A 5,913-nucleotide genomic window follows, 5' to 3' on the forward strand; every position below is an offset into this window, starting at 1 on the left:
CATTAAAGACGCTTTATTCCTCAACTCGTGGCTTCGGTTTATTTTAGGACTTGATGTGTGTAAAATGAAAGGGTTGGACCGGAGGGCCGCTGAAGTTCCTTCCGACTCTAGAGCTTGGCCCTGGGATTGTCTGTACTTGTTTAAGCTGAAAAGAGCTTGGATGGTCATCCCTATTTATAATACACTAGGACTCAACTGTCTTGTTGGTCTGTAGGTTCTGTGGTACCCAGTGACCTGGTGATCCCCAGGCTGGAAACTGTCACTCTTCATTCTTAGGTTTCCTAGTGGACCCTGTGTTGCAGGATAAGGGATTTGAAAACTTAATGATGGTTTGAACAGAGCCGGCTGATGTAGTTTTGGAGTGCTGGGCAGAGAGCACTCCTAGAATCATAGACTCAGAGCTGAAAGGAGACTCTAGAAGGCATCTAGTCCAGCCTCTTCATTTTACAGATGGGAAACTACAGTCAGGAGGGTTGAGTGACTTGCCACACAGTTAGTACTGGGAATTAAACCCAGTGTCTTGACTTTTCATCTAGTATTTTTTGCCTTGTACAAAAGACCTCCCCATTTTTTGAGGGGTGAGGAAAGATGGATCTGAGAATCAGAATTTTAGAGGTAGAAAGGATGATCCAGAAGGATCCTCAGCCTGAGTATTAGGGGGACTGAATCTTGCTAGTGATAGGGCAAAAGTTAATGTGACACCCCCCCACCCCCACACCTTCACACCTACCCCCACCCCCTCTAGTCATTAAACAAAACACCATTAGGAAGGATTAAACTACAGGTAAAATAGCCAATAGGAGCTCACTTTGTTTTCAAAGGGGCATTCGCTGATAGTGCTGCTTTATCTCATTGGTGTCTGTAATTCACAGACCGCCTGACATCTCTTTGCCCTGCTTATGGAGCCACATCCTCTGCAGAGAAGGGCTCTGGCTCCTCGAAGGACATATACCTTTTGTATTCACCCATCTCTTCCTTTAACTGCTTAAACAGACTACCATCTGGGGCTCAGAAAACAGATGTTTTTGGGTATGCAGTGATCCCTAGATTAATAAAGTCCATGAGAACAAAGTTCCTTTGTGATGAAATTGACAATTTAAAAAAATCAGCCTGGCAAGAAGCATGAGTGTTTGCATCATAGGACTCAGTGAAAAGATTCTTACTAAACTAGGCCGATTTGTGGCTATTCAAAATGAAAATTGGCCACACACACTTGAACATAAGCTGGTACCATTCATGGCAAAATTGTGAGAATAGCAATATCCATCTCTGTTGTTCCTAGACACCCTTTTCTGTGCCCTTGTCCATCCAGTCTCACTTACCTTGTGTTCTGCTCTCCAGTTAAGCCCTTTTCCACTTACCAAAACAAGAAGAGAGATGTCATTAGCCATTTCCATTTGTTGACTGACTCTACTTGCTTGGGGATGAGTTTTTGTCAATATGTCACCTCAAGATATTTTCATTTTAACACTAATTAAGGAAGGAATGACTTTATTCTCTCTAAAAAGAATTTCAGGTGTTAAGCTGACAGGAAAAATTGATTCTTTTTAATCACTGCTTCCCTTTCTAGGTGCCCACCAATTATGTCTTTAATTATCCATTCTAGCATTTTCCCAATAATTGATGCCAAGGTCATTGGTCTATAGCTTTCAGATTCTTTTCTCAACCTTATTGACTTCTTTAAGGATGACAGATCATGAAGAAAGCCAGAAAGGATAGTGGCTTTCTCTCCTAAGGCAATCTTCTGCGTAGTTGGGGTGGACTAGTAGAGACTGGACCGAGTTTGGCTTCTAGGGATAGAGAAACATGTATCCTTTCATCGCTTGTTTCTTCCACAATGTGTCTTTTCCTAAGGTAGGTTTTTATGGTTGGCTCTACTTCTCTAGATCCAGGGGTTCTTTACTTTTTTATGTCTTGGACTCTTTTGGCAGTCTGATGAAATCTATGGACCCCTTTTCAGGATGTTTATAAATGCCTTAAATAAAATACATACTTATAGAAAGGAAATCAATTATACTGAAATACAGTTATCAAAAATATTTTTAAAAGCACTAATCAGTGGATCCCCTGAAATCTATCCATGGACCCATTGGGAGTTCAGAGCTTCCCTAGAGATCCTCCTGCCATCTCTTTTTTTCTTTCTTATCTGAACACAGATCTGGGCCCCTCCCCTAAACTCAACCACTTCCTTTATCCCTAAACTTCCACTTGTATAGCCCTGAAAGCTCTGGGCTCACATGGATCAGATTCAACTTTGGGAGGTGGCCCAGAAAGATCATATTTTTTTGGTCTTGTATGCCGCCAATCAGAGTTTACTCTGGGAAGTCTCCAATATGTTCATACCTAGGCTTCCATAAGTGTGGGTAACAAGGTCCTCAGCTCCTGTACAAACTACAAGAGAGATGCCACAAGATTGAATAAGGGTTAATATTGTCCTGAGCATAAAAAAGAGGAAGAGAATGGAATCTAAAGGCTATAGAACAATGATCTTGGCTTCAATTATTGGGAAAATTCTAGAATGGATAATTAAAGAAATAATTGGTGGCTACCTAGAAAGGGAAGCAATGATTAAAAAGAATCGGCATAGCTAAATCAAGAATAGGTCATGCCAGATTTATCTCATTTTCTTTTTTTATAAGATTACTAGACTAGCTGATGAGGGACTTGCCATGGACATTGTTTTTATCAGGATTTATCTAATATTTTGCTGAAGTTTCTCATACTGTTCTTGTGGAGAAGATGCAGAAATATGAACTAGACAGTAAGACAATTAGTAGATTTAGAATTTGTTGGGTGACTGGAGAGTAGGCATGATTGGTTTAGTATCAACATGGAAGGAGTACCCCAGGGAGTACTTAACCATAAGAGTCCCCTAGGCATCTGTGGTTGGCCCTATGTTGTTTAAAACGTTATCAATGATTTGGATAAAGGCATAGGTGGGATACCCATATGGTTTACCAATGACACAAAACTAGAAGGGATAGATAACACACTGGATGACAGAGTCAAGATCCAAAAGAATATTGATAAGGTAGAGCATTGGGCTGGATCTAATGTGATAAAATTTAGAAAGGATAAATATAAGGTCTTATATAGGATCATAAATCAACTTTACAAGTACAAAATGAAGGAGATATGGTTAGGTAGCAGTTGTTCCAGCTAGGATCCTCACCCGAGGGTTGGGTACTAACTTGGTAGTGTTTTGTTTTTGATCACAGCTCATGGAACTCATGAAATGATCTACTGCATAAAAAGATGGGAATTTACATCAATGGAGAAAAGACCTACACCAACAAAACCATAGCATGAAATTATAATACCTAATATTTTATAGCACTTACTGTGTACCAGGCATTGTGCTGTGCTTTAGAGTTATTATCTCATTTGATCCTCACAACAACCTTGAGAAGTAGGTGCTATTATTATCCCCATTTTACAGATGAGGAATCTGAGGCAAATAGAGGTTAAGTGACTTGCCCAGGATCACACAGCTAGTGAGGTCATATTTGAACTCGGGTCTTCCTGACTCCAGGCTCAGCACACTGCATTGCCTTTGCAAGCCTGGATTAGAATGTGGCCCAACAAAATGATTGCTTGGGGTAAAGAAGCTACTCCTTTCTCAGATCTAGTATGTAGCTCCTAGCAAGCCCAGAATCTACCTTCTAGCTTCCAGCTAGTAACAAAGGACATTACTGACCTACACTGAATTTTTATTTACTGAGAGATCCTTTACCTCAAACTGATCATGAAGAACCTTGTTCCAGAAGACCATGGTAGTTGGTTTCTTCTCACAAGATGGTAAATTTTATAGCATACAGTATGTCAGTCCACTGTGTGAACTCCCTGTGTGGGAAATGAAACCACAAATGCAGGGCAGACCAGGTGGCCAATACTGCCTTCTGAAAAATCACACCTATAGATGCAGATCATCGTAGCCAAGCTCAGTAGCCTGTCAGACCTGTAGGTGAAAGATTTATGGATGTGTATTATGTAGAGTACAGATTTTAGATAGCTAAATAAAGTATTTACATTGACTATGTGCCAGGTACTGTGTCAAGTGTTAGGGATACAAATACAAGTAAAGAAGGACAGACTCCGTTCTTCAAAGAGTTTATATTTTAAAGGGGGAAGTTAACATCTAGAGGAGAGATAAAGGGATAGAGGTGGAGATAGTCAGGGAGTGGTGTGGACCTTAATTCAAGATGAGTCAAAAGCTCATCTATCAGACCCTGGTTTCCCAAGTACTGAGTTCAAGTTTCCTTTGGAGGGAGATAAGAATGATGGCCAGAGTAAAGGTATGGTGATAGGAAATCCCTAAAGAGGGAGAAAATATATTTATATTTTACTGGAATTTGAACTATAATCACATCCTAGGCATTTCAAAGTCAGTATGTCCAAAACAAAACTCATTACCTTTTCCCCCCAAACCTTTCTCCATTTTGAACTTCTCTATTATTGTCAAGGGTATTGCCATCCAGGTTCATAACCTTGGAGTGATCCTTGACTCTTCATTAGCTCTCACCACTCATATCTAGTCATTTACCAAGGCATGTTGAATCTACATCTTGTGTCTGTCTCCACCCTACATGCAGAATTATAGATTTAGATTCATAGAAGACTGTAGGAGCCACTTAGTATAACACCATCTTTTTAAAGATAAGGAAACTGAGCCCCAAAGAGCTTTAGTGACTTGCCACTAAAAATGGGTGAAGACTTAGAAGCCAGGTCATCTATGTCCAAGGCTAGTACTCTCTTTACTACCATCCTGCCTTTCGTGCAGGATCTATAGCAATAGCCTCCAAATTTGTGTCCTTGCCTCATGTTTCTGTCCTCTCTGATCCATTTTTCACACTGATATTTCTAAGGCACAGGTCTGACCACACAATCCCCATTCAATAAATTCCAGTGTCTTCCTCTTAGCTCCAGGATCAGATACAGATGCTGTTGTTGGAGATTTAAAGCCCTTCACAACCTGGATCTGAGCTGCCTTTCCAGGTTATTTGTGTACCCTATGTTCTAACTACATTGTTCTTTTTGCTGTTCTTCCCACATGACATTCCATCTCCTGCTATCCTTTCTTTACATAGGCTGTTGCCCCCCCCTGCCCCCAGCCATGTGTACTCTCTTTTCATTTTTGCCTCTTAAAATCCCTCCAAGCCTCATCTCAAGTATTAGTTCCTACCCAAGGCCTTTTGTGATCCTTCTAGCTGTTATTATTTATATGTATGGATGTTCAAGGAGGATTAGCAGATCTGGTGTGAAGGCTTGCTGAGCCCTTTTCAGGGCTGCTCACTCACCTTGGGTGTCTACCTGGCACTTAACTGTCACCTGGCTCCAAGAAGCTGTAGCATGCACAGCAGCTGCACCCCAGTAAGTTGTTTTAGCAGGTGGGCTAAACCAGATTGAAACCTCAAATGAGTTGATGAGTCAGGGGGGTGTCTACCCCCATGCATGTGAAGACTACCCTCCCTCAGCAGAATGGGCAGATGAGAACAATTTGTTCCAACATGAAGATGGCTGAAGCAGGTGCTGTGGAGTGCTGATAGCTTGGTCAGCTTTTGAAGATACCGCGGCTATCTACTGCATCCCAGTCATCACCAGTCCTCCTGTCTTTTGTCTTGCCCCTGGACTTCAGTGACTCTGGAAGAGAGAGAGTGAGGCTAACGATTTTGTACAATTCTGCCTCACTTAAATCCAATTCACACATGAGTCAAGACATTACTTCATGATATTATTGGTCCTCTTTGAAAATGAAAGACAACAACAACAACAATTTCTTCACAAAATTGCCTTGTATTATTTTTGTATATATTTATGCGTATATATGTTTTCTCCCTTGATAGAATGTAAACTTCTTGAAGGTAAGGACTTTCTTTTTTGTCTTTGTATTTCCAGGGCCAATAATAGTGTCTG

This window comes from Vombatus ursinus, unplaced genomic scaffold (assembly GCF_900497805.2).
Source record: "Vombatus ursinus unplaced genomic scaffold, bare-nosed wombat genome assembly UNPS02014812.1, whole genome shotgun sequence".
Classification (NCBI taxonomy): domain Eukaryota; kingdom Metazoa; phylum Chordata; class Mammalia; order Diprotodontia; family Vombatidae; genus Vombatus; species Vombatus ursinus.